We start from the raw sequence: 15416 nt of genomic DNA on the forward strand, positions 1-15416 counted from the left end.
CCGCACAGCAGTCTTCCTGGATGTGGGAGTCCCCTCTGGCCTCGGTTTCTCTACCTGCCAAATGGGTGTGAGCTGCTGGACATGGTGGTTGGGGCAGCAAGTGAGGCGATCCTCACAGATGGCCTTGGAGCTCTTCAGAAGACGGTCCCCTTGGATTCTGAAGGGGAGCCACACCTGCCTTCCTACTCTTGGATCCCCTGTGCCCCGCACACAGTAGGTGCTCCATAATAGGTATCTTTCAACCCCGCGTGCCTTCCTCCCTCACTGACAGCCAAAGTCCTTACCATGACTCTCAGGCTCAGCACACCCTCAAGCCCTCTCTGCCCTCCCCCCCCTCCCCTGCACCCACTCTCCTCCAGCCCTGGAACCCCCCCTGCACATTCTCAAACGCACCACACTCCCTCCCACCCCAGGGCCTTTGCACTTGTAACTCCTTCCCTCTGTCTGTCCCACTGGAATGATACCAGTGTCTTGTTCTCCGCTTTACTCCCAGCTCCAGCGCCCATCACATTCTTACTGCACTACCCAAACCTGGAACATTCATTCCACACGCACTGTGCACTGTCCTGGCTTCCGATCAGCTGACGGCTCACGTCACCCTCCCAACATCCCGCATCCCGCAGAGGAGGGTGCAGAGGCTCGAGGCCAGGCCGGCCTCCCTCCCTCAGAAGCACACAGCCAGACCTGAACTTGGGCCGTCTGCACCACGCCCCGTCCAGAACCTTCACAGAACACAGCCTCTTCCCAGAGAGCAGCAGGGCACTGAGTTGTGGACAACGAGCGAGCGAGTGGATGGAGAGGAGTCCCTCTGCACAGGGGAATCTTCGCACTGTTTCTGACCCAGTGGATTTCCTCTGGGCCAGTTACTTGGAGCGTCTCATCCCCTGAGAAGGGCCTGAAGGCTTGGGCTGAGCATAGGCCCCGCTCTGAAGGCCGAGGCAGCCAGCATTCTCTGTATTTTTGAGGAGAGGGCCTCTCTCTGGCGCCCCTGCCACCCCACCTCGCCCTCTGCCCTGCGGCCGGGGAGTGAACAGTTCACAGTGCACACTCGGCTTCCCCTTGCTTTTTTCAGCTTGTTGAGCTATTAAGATGTTGACCGGCTGCCACGGCAAGAGCTGCAGTCAGAAACTTGGCAGCCTCTGCTTTGAACCCTACACAAAGAGGACGGATGCCAGCAAGGGCCTGGGAAGAGGCCAGGCTCTGGACGCCTGCACACTCGTCTCCGAAACCCCCCTTTGTCTCGTTCGCTCTGAGCTCGGACTGCGGGAAGTTCATGGCCTGTCCATCAGCCGAGTGGTACAAGTCGCTAGTAAAGACACATTTCTGACAACGGCTGTGGCTCAGGTCCAGGGGCATGCGGGGGCCCTGCCTCCATCAACCTGCTGGCCGGGCCAGGGTCGCCCTGCAGTAAAAGCCGCTGTCAGGACCTCAGAGTGCTGCAAACCACCCCCCACCCCGTCTGAGCCCTGGGGTTCGGAAGTGAGTCTGTGGGAGCGGGATAATCTGCAGATCCTGATGCTGGCATGGGCAGGGCTTTGCCAGCCCCCGGGGCTCTGTCAGGGACAAAAGGAGGTCACCCAGACCCCAAGTCCAAGCCGGGGCCAAGGGCCGCTGCCGTTGATGTCGCGCATGACGCGCCAGACTGGACCGCATGTGATCTTCTGCTTTTCCCTCAAACCCTGCACAGAAGGAGCCCCTCTGCCTCTGCCCCATGGGAGCCCTGGGCCTCAACAGGGCACAGCCAGTGAGAGGCGAGATGGGGCGTTTCTGCACTCACAACACAGCTCCTGACCGCCAGTCTCCCCCCTTGGTTCTTCTATTTGCCAGCCTGCAGTCAGAGCTTTCTAAATGGTCAAGCCCTACAGAGCTCCGTATTCTTCAGGGGCTCCCCAGTGCTCTGGGGGAGAAAGTACAAACTCCTTAACGTGGTTCCCAGAAGAGCTCATCAGCTACCCCCGGCACCTGTCCAGCCCAGTTACAACCATCCTATATGCACTCTCGTTCTGTCATATTCTCTCTCTCTCTCCCCCCTGTGTCTTTCTCTCGCCCCTCTCTCCCTGCTCTAAGCTTCTTTGTTCCTTTAAGGGTCCTGTCTCCCTGCTTCCAGATTTCTCCAATCACAGCACTTATTGGACTGCGAAGCAAGTGCTTTGGAAGTTGTTGGCACACACAGGCACGCACACGATTGTAAACCCCGTGAGGAGGGCCAGGACCACTTTCCTATCCCCCCTCCACCCCCAGTGCCCGCGTGGTGCCTGGCAGATGGTAGGTGGTCTGTGTGCGTATGTGTCGATGCATCAGTGATAGAAGTCTGCTTCCAAAGTCCTAGCTCTTCCCTCAACATTTTGTTGCCTTCATATGATAACTCATTGTGCATCAGAGGCTCGATATTTTTTCCCTTCTAAAAATGCAGCCCTGTGATGGAAGTGAAAAAAAGAGTGGGCTTAGATAGTTGGGGCAGATTTGCGGAAGAGGATGTGGGTCACCATGATCCCTCAAGGTCAGAAGGATTGAGTATGATTTTGCCTACTGTGTTCCGGGGAACACAAGGTGAACAACACAGGGAACCATTCGATCTGCCCGGTCCTCGCCCTCCTCCCACATGAGACCTGTGTTGGCGGCTACCTCCCCGCCTGTCTGATTTCTAGGAAGGTGGAAGACAGTACATTTGAGCCTCTTTGTTTTAACTCTCTTTTTCCAGTTGTCTTAGTCTGTTTGGGGGGCTATACCGACATCCATAAGTGGGGGCATAACAGCAGACATGGATTTCTCACAGTTCCGGACACCGGGAAGTCCAAGATCAAGGCGCTGGCCAGTGAGTCTCCTGGTGAGGGCGCATTTCCTGGTGTGCAGACAGCCTCCTTCTCACTGTGTCCTCACGTGGTGGAGAGGGAGCTGGGCTCTCATGTGTGGTCTTGAAAGGGCACGAATCCCACCGTGGAAGCTCCAGCTCCACTGTCATGACCTAACCACGTCCCAAAGGCCCCACCTCCTAACACCATCACCTTGGGGGTTAGATTTCAACTTCTAAATTTGGGGGACCCGAATATTCAGGCACCAGTGTGGGCTCACTGTCCTCATCCCCACTGACCTGTGATATTGCAAGGTCCTAAGACTTGGCAGGCGTGTGAATCACCGGATTGGGGAGCCTCCTAAGAATGTAGACTCCTGGGTGCTGCCCCCACTATTCAAGTTAAAGAGGGCTTGGGTAGGACCCCGGAATCCATGTGCTTTACAAGCCTCCTAATGAAGGCGGTCCATGCAACATACTTTGAAAAACATTGTCTAGGGTGGGGAGGATGCTTCCGTTCTACGCCGTGCTCTAGCCATCATTTCTTTGAACTCAGAAACACCTGGTAACATGTAAGAGCCATATAAATAAAAAGTTGAGTGTCGGCAATGTGTTGCATACAGTTTTTAACAATTTCACTTATTACTACCAACAACTCAACAAGGTGATACAGGTTTCCCCCGCTCCCTGAAAGTAGTCTTTCTATGAAAACTTTCATAAGCAGACATGGCATAAAACCAAGACGCAATTACCATTAATTTATATGGAAAATTCTGTGTTCCCAGACCCAAAAAACAACCTCTCTTAGGTTTTTCTGATACCTTAGGACACACCTTGCTAACGAAGTCACAAAATAAATTGGGATAAAGCACAGATGCCCACAGACACCGTTCAGGTTCTGGAGGCTGGAGGTTGAGAGGCTGCGTGCAGTTCCCCGGGAAGGAGCTGGGGGCCCCACCCTCCCTGCCTCTGTGAAGCCTCAGTGCAAAACAAACGCTGAATTTGATTTTCACTTTTCACTTTTTTTGTAAAAGCGTCAATTCTCCTTGGATTTCTTTCGTTAGCAAACACAGATCCTAACGCAGGTCTTTTATAGAAGAGTCACATGAGGCAAACTTTTGGAAAGTGGGAAATTCCTGTGACTCCCTCTGTTTTCCAGGTTGGAAAGCAGAGGCTCAGAAAGACAGTTTCTTGCCCTGAGCACACAACGTGCCAGAACTTGGATCTGGACCCAGGCGTTGCCCACCAAGGTGCTCGTACTCACAATGCATCCGCGTCGTTTTGTAAAGCCCCGTGGGTCCAGAGCCAAGATGAAGCCAGATGGGCGATCAGGAAGGAGATTTTGGTGGACTCTCCTGGGCTCGGATGAGCCCTGAGTGGGTGAGCAGGTGGTGGACCGTGGACATACACGGTGCTGACCTTGGGCAAGGGGCAGCTTGCTCTGCCTCGGTGCCTTGTCTAGGAAATAGACATCGAATGACAGCTCCATTGGGTTGATCAAGGATTGAAACATGTGTAAGGAGCTTGGTACACAGCAAGCGCTCAATAAAGAGTAGTCATTGTGATGGTAGTGATATGGTGGCTGCTCCCAAGGGGTGTGGTGGCTGACACGTCTCAGCTTAACAAAGTGGCTTTACTGACCCAGACATAGGGTTCCTTTAAGATTTTTAACGAGTTAATTGGCTATTGAAAACATTTAAAAAATTAACCAGTAGAAAAAAAAGTCATTTCTAGTTAATTAGCAACCCACCCCATCACTATATTTCCTGGTCATTTTTCCAACCTGCCTTGCCTTTCTCTGCTCCATTCTATGACTCATTGAAATCTAACCCAAGGTTTCTCTACATCCCATCACACATTTTCGTAAATGTTATTCTTTATCTGCACGAAGTGTTACGGGATATGTTTAGAATGAAAGTCCCTTGGCAAATAGAAGTGAAGTTGACGTAAATTTCATTTAAATCTCAAGTGGGGGGCAGCAGGGGGTGCGAGGGAGGAGTGCACTTAGATGTACTTGGGTCTGGGCTTAGCAAAATCTCCTCTCTTCCTGCCTGGCTGGCCAAGATAATATTACGGAGCAAACTCTCCCTGGGAAGGAAAAAGACCTTCGATGCTTCTGATGATATTGAAAATGAAGAGGTAAGTCGAGAGCTGAGCTCCTTGGCTCCCCCGCTCTGCTCCTCTTGGATACTGGCAGGAGACACACAGACACTTTGCACGTTCTCGCTCCACACCTGAAAATAGGAAGAAGTTCTTGGTGGTGGAGAGAGTGAGAGGAATGGGGCCAGCAGGGCTGGCCCCAGTCCAATCAATCTGGGGCTGGGGAGTGACAGCTGATGGATTTGAAAAACAAGAGTGAAGGTGTTTCCATCAAAGAAACAAACATATGCGTACAATTCTAATTGAGCGCAAACCTGCTTGGTGTCAACTCTTTGGCAAATGGGGGGCCAGGCCAGGGCAGCTGCCTGTGTATCGGGTCCCTAGCTAGAGGTTGAAGGGTCTTCCTCGGTTCTGTCTGCTGGGATGTCCGGGGCAGCTGCCAGGCCATATGGTGTCCTCATGCAAATTCGGAAGCACGCCCCCGGCGGAGGAGGCTGCCCCGCGGAGCGGCTGGAATAGGAGCACCCGGGCTGGATTTACACCCTCTGCTGAGCCCCACGGATGCATGCGTGCCGTGCAGGGAGAGGTGCCTGCCCCCCTTCAAGGAAGGACTGCCCAGCTGTGAGAACGTCCTCCACGAGGTCACGCCTTCCCAGCGCAGCTGATGTTGGCAACTGAGCCACGTGGGGGCCAGAGGTCGGGCTCGAGGCAGGACGCTATGCCGGGCTCACCTGCTGCAGCCTCCCGCTGCCCCACCCCCCGCCCCCCCACCCCCCCCCGCCGGCAACTGAGCCGCTAGGGGCACCGCCGGACATTCAGTGCGGGAGAACGGGCAACCCTTGCCACACCAGTGCTGGACTTTTCCCTCCACCCAGTCCCGCTTCCTCTGTGTTTGACTTCCTTTGACAGGTGCCGATCCCTGATAAACATGCTGGACTCCAAATTCTGTGCTTCTGAAGAGCCTAACCTGCAAGTCCCTGTCCTGCGCTCTTGGTTCATGTGGGGAGAAGGAATCAAAGACACATTAAAAATGGCAGCTGAAATCCCCGGTGAAGGGGAGCCGGCCCGACCTGCAGAAGGGCGCTGGGCTGGAGCGGGTCTGCAAGGGGCCTCGTCTGGGATGAAATCTGATGGGAGGTGGGGCTGTCTAGGGGAGGGGGTGCTTTGCAGGCTAAGACACAGGCACAGGCCCTGGGTGGCAGGGGCAGAGAAAAGGCTGGTGTAGGGAGCACAGAACAGGGCGGAGAAGGTTGAGGAGAAGCTGGGAAATTTGGAGCGTCGGGGGAATGAAAGTGAAGAGTTTGGTCTGTATTCTAAGGCTCGTGTGTTTATATGATCTGGTCATATAGGCCTTGTAAAGAGGTCTTTCACCCACTGAGAGGTGGGATCGCCTCTTGGTGGGAGGAGGTCTGGACTACTTGGTCAACAAGGAACCTCAGGGAACAGCATCTGCCGAAGGCGTACAGCTGAGGACAGGTGGTGCAGAGGGGCTGCAAGGACCTCGCTGGGGCCCCAGCTTGGCTGTTTCTGCAGCCCCCACAGGGCCCTGGCCAGCCGTCCTGCACCGTTCCCTTCTGGGGAGGGTGGGTGTCATCAGTTCCCAGGGCCCGTGCCTCACAGATGAGCTCCATGCTGAGCCCCTGCCTGGGAGGTGGCCTGTCCAGAAGGATGCTGTGCCAGAGTGTTTGCTGGAGTTTGGGAGTGCCAGGGTCAAAGCCAGGTCAAAGCCCATGGGACTGGCTTCCCAGGCAGGAGGCAGCAGTGAAGTAGTGAGCAGCGGAGGCAGCTACGGATCGGGTCACTGCAGCCCTGGGTCCTTATCAGACATCCATCAGACAGACACGGGTGGGGGGAGCAGAGGAGAGCGCGAGACAGGGCAGGGGAATGCGCTGCATGGCAGTCATGCGAACGCGTGGAATTCTCTAGCTGGTGTTTAGAGCTCTGGGTTCTAGAGCTTGAGAGAGGACGTGGACTACACTCCATCCGGAAAAATGTCAGGTATGACCAACAAGGGGAAAGTGGACAACAGCATTGTACACTGTGGGACCACTGACCAGATTACCCTTGAAAAAACAGGTGTCTTAGGGAGGCCACTTTTCCGGGCCAGCCCATCTACACGACCACCTGAATGGCCTGTTATGATCTCCATATACAGGAGGGGAATGACCTTGGAGAAGACAAAGACGTGCTTGAGGCCTCCCAGCAGCAAAGGCAGAGCCAGGATTCAAACCTGCCTCCCCCAAGACACCCACCCACCCTGAGGGCTCCAGGAAGAGCAGTTGAGGCCCCAGGTGCCAGAGGCCGGTGCGCTAGGTGAACACCTGGGCAGTGGGACCCACGGTGCTAGCGGTGAGAAGTCACCACCCCCAGGAGCACTCCGGGTTACAAAATGCGTGCATGCCTGCGCTCCCCCACCTGCCCCAGTGAGGGAGGCAGAACAAGATTTCAAAATAATAATAATTTCTGCAGATGAACTTTCCAAGATTCCTCCTGATGAGCACTAGACCTGTACACAAATGTTAAACCACTGGCCAGACCTAACTAAGGCCTGAGTTCAAGAGGACCGTCGACATGGTCTGCACAGGTCACCCCCTTCTGGGGCAGGGGCGGGTGAGGAGGGAGCAGGGGGTCTGTCTGTAGTCACCCCAGTTCAGAAGTGGCAGAGTGGACAGGAGCCCGAAGCCCAACACCCAGTCAGCCCCCAGCCCCCCCTCCCCCGGCCTCGCTGCGCTTCACCTGGCCCTCTGGATATCCCAGGTATCTGACTGGTACCTGATGGGCGATTCTCACTTTTTCCAAGGTGTTTTGCTTTTGATCACATCTCTTTCTAGACATGATACAACATTTCAGCAAATGCAAAACTCGCCCAACTTTTACCCAGCTGAAATTTTGCATCCTCCCCTTACAGCTAAAGACACAAGGCATGATTACAACCAGCAAGGAAACTGGAAATAATGGGATCAGATGATGTGGAGCGGGCGTCTCTCCCCAGAGACTGGTGCCAAGTATTTACGCTGCAGCAAGACAAAGGCAGGCCATTTCTCTTTGGGTTTTAGCACTTGCTTCTGAAACAGCAGAACCCAAGCAGGGGGACCAACAGAGGATGGATGGGCGTCTGGCATTGATTGGTACCCAGCCTGAATAATACATCAAGGGCCTGTGACTTCATCACAAAAGCCTTGAGAGCCAGCCTCCTGCAAACCAGACTCCCCAGGGACTCGCCTCAGCAGGTGTCTGCAATTGGAAATGAAGTGGGAAGAATGTTCCTGAACTCCAGGCTGTGAGATGGAGGTAAAGGAGCATTTCCAAGACTCCTAGCTCTCTGGGCCTTCTAACGGGCCCTGTGCCCCCGGGGCTAGGCCCCCACCATTCCTTTTGAGCTCTGCCACCAATAAAGATGAGCTAAATGTGCCAATAAGGCTGCTTCCTGGGCTCCGCACCCTGTAAGAGAGACATAGGCTGCTTAGGAAAGAGGGATGTGGCAGGGGGCCCCTGGGGGCCGGTCTCAGCACTGTAGACTGAGAACAGGGATGCGTATGAGCAACACATCCTCCCTCCTTTCTTCCTTCCTTGAGCGCTGGCTGAAGTGCCGACTATGTGGCAGGTGATGTGCTAGGAGGCACAGGTAGAGCGTAAACATGGCCACCTCAGCAGCCGCCCCACTCCCAAGAGAAGTATCCTCTGAAGCCCTCTCACTGAATGTCTGTCCGGCACTTACTCTGTGCCACTGGAGCCAGTGGAAGATCAAGCTCATTTTGCAGAATAGGAAAGAGAAATTCCAAGAGGGGCCAGGCTCCGTCATTAACCCTATGACTTGGCCAAGTGGCAGTTTGGACCAACCTTGCCTATTCTACGTCCAGTACACTCCCCTCATGCCTCCTGGACTTCTATGTAGCTCTGTGAAAGGGTCAGATGTCCCAGGGGGAGATGAACTCCTTGCTCTTCCCTGTATTCCAAACAGACCCTAATGCAAACCCAGACACCATAGAATGGAGGGAAAATTCTTGCCCTTTCCAGTCGCGAGCTCCCTCACCCAACTAGGTCTGGCTGCTGTCCGTGGTACCAGAAAGAGGACCGGGGCTGGCTAATGTTGAGTGGCTACAGCCATTCCTGGGAAGCTACAAGACTTACCACCCAGCTCACGGTTTTGACAGTCCCCAAAGTGTTCGACTGAGACCTTCCAACATTTCCTACTTGTCTCTTCTTCCCCTTCCTGAAGAACCTCTCCATTGGCCAGTGGAGGCTTTGTATTAGATGTCTTACCTTTACTGTTTCTTGTTTCTTCCCAAGTTATTCTTAACCCTCAAAGCAGAGAAAACTGACCACCAGCTGCACCCAGTATAGAATACACAGTTCCAAGAGATCCCAAGTTATTCACAAAATATTTTTTTACTCAATGTATTTGGCTCTTTCCTCCATTTTCCTGCATTAAGAGACCCCAGTTGTAATATATATTTCTTGCATCATGTTTCCCAAATATCAAGCACCCGCATACCTCCCACGTGATTTTTGCCATACTCTTATAACACCTACTATTCTATATTGAGTATGTTTCCTAAAATCAACTCACTTTTTAAAAATTTTTAATAGACCTTATCTTTTAGAGCAGTTTTAGATTTACAGAAAACTTAAATGGAAAATACAGTGAGTATTTTCCTTCTCCTCCCTGCACACCTTTTCCCTATTATTACCATTTGCATTAGGGTGATACAGTTGTTACAACTGAATAACCAATATTGATCCATTATTTTTACATAAAGCCCATAGTTTACATTAGGGCTCACTCTTTTTTTTTAAAGATGTTATTTATTTATTTGAGGAGAGAGAGAGAGAGAGAGAGAGCATGAGTGGGGAGAGAGAAGTAGACTCCCGGCTGAGCAGGGAGGCCGACTCGGGGCTCGATCCCAGGACCCTGAGATCATGACCTGAGCTGAAGGCAGACGCTTAACTGTCTGAGCCATCCCGGCACCCCAGGGCTCACTCTTTATGTTGAGTAGCTCTATGGGTTTTGACAAATATGTAATTACATGCATCCTCCATTACAGTATCATACAGAGTACAATTATTACCCTAAAAATTGCCCTTCACTACACCTATTCATTCCTTTCACCTCTCCATGAAGTTCTGGTAATCACTAATCTCTTAACTATCTTTATAGTTTTGCCTTTTCCAGAATGTCATATAGTTGGATGCATATAAGATGTAGCCTTTCAGACTGGCTTCCTCAATTCACTTTATTTTTTTAACTTAAATTTACTTAAAAGGGAAACTTTTATCATAATCAGGTAGAGATTTAGATTCATTGAACGTGAATAAAAAGTAGACATTCACTTAGAATAAATAGAAGAAAGCCATAGAGATTCAATAAAAATGGCAGACTAAGGATCTCTGAAAATTCTCTATTCTATAAGTCATGACAAAAACTAGCAGAAATGTTAGAATCAACTTTTTCAGAACTATGGAAATTAACCAGAGGCTTAAAGAAATCTAGAGAGCATTTATTCAAGAAAAATGGCTAAATCTCAGTAAGAACAGTGAGTTTCATGGCATATTAACTTGCTCTATTTCCACCCCCACCTTTCCAGCTCTCAGTTAGCTTTGAAAAACAACAGCCTGCAATCACAGTGAAAAATGGCAGTCTGGAGCCACTGGAAGGGGCAAAACAAGGTTGGAGCTCCTTTGAAGTCTCATTCCCAGAGAACTGTCATCACGGGACTTGTCTGGTAGGTCCCTGGATGATTCTACTTGCAAGACTGTCTTTATTTGACCCTACTTGAACCTTGCCCAGTGTGAAAAGCCTGGGCATCTGTCAGAAACTATTAGAAGTAATTGATTGGCTTTCTGGCTCCCTGAGGTGGTGAATAATAGTTGGGGCAAACAATAACCAAAAAGCTTAAAATAAAAAGCTGGAGAATATGCCCACAGGGACTTTGAAAATTTCCAACATATTCCTGAGAATTTGGAAGGCCATATAGGTCTGTGTAAATGTTCAGGAAAGACCTGAGAAAGCCCTACGATCTCACCTCTGTTTGACCTTGAAGGTTACCACAAGCAGGAAGACAAATCTAAGGCAAATTTGTTGTGTTGAAGATGTGCCCCAACATACACACAAAGTACCATTGTCCCAATCATTTAAGGAAATCTCCGTCCAATCATTAGGTAATCAGTTAGCTAGTTGACCACAGACTGTAGTGGCCACACATGAAAAACAATGCAGTACATCACATTAATAAAATTAAGGGTAAAAGCCACGTGATCATCTCAATAGACAGAGAAAAATTTCTTTCATGATGAAAACATTCAACAGACTAGAAATAAGGAACTTCCTCAACCTGATAAGGGCACCTATGTTTTGTAGTTTCCACAGTTATCATCATACTTAATGTGAAATGCTAGCTTTCTCCTTAAAATCAGGAACAAGCAAAAATTTTTATCTCACCACTCATACAACGTCATCCTGCAGGTTCTATCCAGGCAATTAGGCAAGAAAAGGAAATAAAAGACATCTATAGGGAAAGGAAGAAGTAAAGGCATCTCTATTTGGAAATGACATGATCTTGTGTATAGAAAATCCTAAGGAACCCACAAATAAACTATTGGAGCCAACAAACGAGTTCAAAAAGGTTGCAGGATACAAGATCAATATACAAAAATCAATTATTTTTCTACACATCAGCAATAAACAATCCAAAATTGGAATTAAGAAAGTATAACTCCATTTATAATAGTGTTAAGAAGAATAAAACACTTGGGAATGAATTTAACAAAAGAAGAGAAGATATGTATACTGAAAACTACAAAACATTGCTGGAAGGAACCAAAGAAGACCTGAATAAATGGAATGACATAGTAAGGTCACGGATCAGAAGACTTAATATTGTCAAGAACCTGGATACTCTCCAAGTTGATCTACAGATCCAACATAGACCTTACCCTTTAATGCTTTAGGAGCTGTAACAGCTAAATTACAAACAACCAGAGAAAAAATAGATAAATTGTATTTTATCAAAATTAAAACCTTTTGTGCTTCAACAGACACTATCAAGAAAGTGAAAACAACCTACAGGAGAAAATTTTTGGAAATCATATATCTGAAAAGGGTCTTATATACAGGATATATAAAGGACCCCTTGCAACTCAGCAATGAAGACACCCAATTAAAACATGTGTAAATGATCTAAATCAGCATATGTTGAAAGAAGATACACAAACAGCCAAAACATATGAAAAGACAGTCATTAGTCACAGCAGCTAAAAAAAAAAAAAAAAAAAAAGTTACTTTCTCTCCCCAGTAACCATCTATGGTTGATAAAACAGTTTCATGGAGCACCAAAACTCCTTCCATCTTATTTCTCCGCCTCCCCTAGCGTGTCACCCTTGTGCATATGGAACCAAACACGCCAACATGTCCCTGTCCTGGCAGAGGAAAGGGAGTGGAGGGCAGCTCCCACCCCTTAAAGGACATAACCAGGAACTTGTCCATATGGCTTCTCATTGGCTAACACGTGGTCACACAGCCCCTCCCAGCTGCAGGGTCTTCTGGGAAATGTAGTCTTATTCTGGGTAGCCATGAAACCAGTTAACCTACCGGTGATGAGAGAAGAACAGATATTTCTGGGGGCAGGGACAGGTAGTTGTCCTCATTCAACTTGCTCCGAGTGGTTGGATAATGAGGGTTAATTAGGATGCAGTTGGTTTACAGACTGACGCAGAGGAAACTCTGTCTAGGCCAAGGAAATTGGAAAGAGTAATTGTTTATAGCCAGGCCATTAGCAGGAAGAATCCTGCTGAAAATGTGCTTTAAATAATTTAGCCAGGTTGGTCCTGAAGTTAGAATGACAACAATAGGAATAATAATAACCCATAATGTGTTTGCTATGTTCAGCCCTCAGAAGCATTCTGGGAGTGAAGTACTACTCCCATCCCATGTTTCAGGGGAGGAAACAGACTCAGGGAAATTGAGAGGCTGCCGGGCAAGTGGTAGAGTCATAGTCAAACCCAGAACCAACTGGCTGCAAAGCCTGTATTCTTGGCTTCCTCACAGGGATCCTGGCCGGGGTGGGGGTATGGGGGGATCAGACTAGTGATTCCAGGAATGGACGTCAACGCCAAGGTGAAGGTCAGGCTCCTCCCAGGGTTACCCTGGCTTAAAATCTACAGCCACAAACCCATCTCCATGCACATTCCACACAAGGGGAGCTGTGACTGAGTCAGGGGTTGCTTTCAAAGCCTATTTATGCATATCAGGTCTTCTGGTTGGGCATTCATTGAGTGATTTTGGAGGTTTCCAATTGTTAGGAACAAAGAAGAGTTAAAATCCAAAGCTTGCCATCTGAGGCCATCCAGTCTCCTGACATTTGGCTGCTCATGACATCACCACCCACAGTGCCCCTCCTGGGGCAGCTCCTTTGGATTCTGCATGAGTCATAGGACTCGCCAGGCCCAAGGCATAACCAAATGACTTGTTTGTCTGCTGAGGACAGGACCCTGGGGCAAAGTCACTGGTGTTCCTGAAAGAATCTGAATCAATAAGGGATGGGTTCAAGGGTTGGTGTGGGACCCAGAGCATGTGGTGTCCCATGGACAACAGAAGGACAGAGGCATTCAATGGTGGATAGACAAACATCCACTGAGTGCCAGCACAACTCAGGGTTTCTTGGGCTTCTTAGGAGCAGTTATTTGGTTTTATTGAATGATCAGGTCCTCTGCTAGAAACCAAGCCCAAAGATAAAGGCAGAAATAGCCACAAGGAAGGATATGATCATCACAGCACAGCTCTGCTCCTCATNNTGGAAAGAGTGGAACAGGGAAGAGAGGGGAGGGAAAGGAGGGAAAGGGGAAGAAAGAAGAGAGGGATCTAGGGAGGGAGAAAGAAAAGCTAAATGCCCTTAGGAGCCCTGGGGAAGCAGGAGATCATTAACAAGATACAATTCCTAGTTCTGATATCCACAAAACACACCCGGAAACCATTTTGTCATGATCTGGAAGGTCTCTGCGAGAAAGGCACAAAGTTACTGATTGACATACTTGCCCTGTGCCGTCGCATGCTGGACTTGGAGGATGCAGGTAATAACAAGAGCAATAGTAGTAATATCCAGAGTTTATTGAGCACTTACTATAAGCCAAGTAACACTCTGGGCTTTTTATATCTATCAGTGCAACCCTTAAGGCAAGAACGTTTATTATCCCTATTCTACAGAGAAAGAAACTGAGGGTCTGGGCAGAACCAACCGACCAAAGAAGCCCACAGCCCAGGGAGGTGACCAGGGAGTGGCAAACTCCTCCAGGTAGGATAAGAAGCACCGTGATGGACACCCAGAGGCAGGGGTGGAGTGTCACTGAGGGGAGGGGAGGGGCAGGGAAGAAGGAGGACAAGTGAGTCCAGGGATCTGAGCCGGCTGGGACCAGGCATCAGGAGCCAAATGGGAGGAGGCTCCCATGCGGGCTAGGCGGAGGAGCTGGGCTCTCTGCAGGGGTGACTTGGGGATCTTCAGGACAGGGCAACTGGCCCAGGCTCAGCCCCATGATAATCCTCCTTGGGCTGCCTTGCCTTCTGATTAAACAAGCCTGAGTCCCTCCAGGCTGAAGGACTCCTAATCCCAGCCTGGCACCTGTCCTGCACCCGCCAGGCCCTCTGGCATGCTCTCCTCCAGCCTGGGTCACAGCCCAGGCATGATGGTGGGAAAGAGGTCACAGGGAGAGGCGGGCTGCAGCCCGGGGCATGAAGACAGCATGAAGTCACCTTCTCCAAGCCCAGGCCCTTCCTGGTGGAACTTTCCATTTCTCATGTTGACATCATGGGATGAAACATGTTGTTCGAGCTTCTGCAGCCTCTTCTATTCCTCAGATCCACATGAGAGTGTCTGGCCTCGATCACCCCCACTGCAGAAAATAACAATCATAACAACGATGGCGACCATTTATGAAGCACCCCGTGCCCAGCGCTGTGGTTTGCGTGTTACCGCATGAAATCAGCAGTAGGAGGGGCGCCTGGGTGGCTCAGTCCATTGAGCACCTGGCTCTTGGTTTGAGCTCAGGTTATGATCTCAGGGGCATGGGATCGAGCCCCACGTTGGGCTCTGCACTCAGCACGGAGTCTGCTTGAGATTCTCTCTCCCTCCCACACTCTCCCTCCCACTCTCTCTCTCAAATAAATAAATAAACTCTTTTAAAAAGCTCATCAATAGGAATAGCCACAAATAATAATAATAGCCTCACTGTGCACCAGGCATGCTCCCCAGGGACCAGCCATAATACAGCCTGCTAAGGCAAAACTGCTGAGGTCTTCCTCATTCCACATTCTGGGAAACCGAGGAATTTGTCCAAGAGCGCACTGCTGGGCAGAGACCAGCATTCAAAGCAATGACCTCAGTGACCAAAGTCTGTGTATTTGAACTTGGCTTTGGGCAGCAGGGGTTGTCCAAGAGACAACCAACAGTGTCCCTGAGGTCCAGATCGTCTCCTCAGTCAGTGCATTTCCCTCCTATTTTGTGCCATAGTCTCACAGAAGGGGGACCCAGACTGG

General features: G+C 50.1%; 1 long non-coding RNA gene across 1 annotated transcript in view; it reads right to left on the bottom strand.

Moving 5' to 3' along the window:
• Window positions 1-14002: 14002 nt before the first annotated feature.
• Window positions 14003-15416, bottom strand: part of LOC103670944 — a 64390-nt gene continuing 62976 nt past the window's right edge. The window contains exon 5 of the long non-coding RNA XR_570692.1: window positions 14003-14773. This is a non-coding gene — a long non-coding RNA (uncharacterized LOC103670944). The remainder of the gene's footprint in view (window positions 14774-15416) is intronic.

The sequence above is a fragment of the Ursus maritimus genome, unplaced genomic scaffold, assembly GCF_017311325.1.
Source record: "Ursus maritimus isolate PB19 unplaced genomic scaffold, ASM1731132v1 scaffold_22, whole genome shotgun sequence".
Taxonomy (NCBI): domain Eukaryota; kingdom Metazoa; phylum Chordata; class Mammalia; order Carnivora; family Ursidae; genus Ursus; species Ursus maritimus.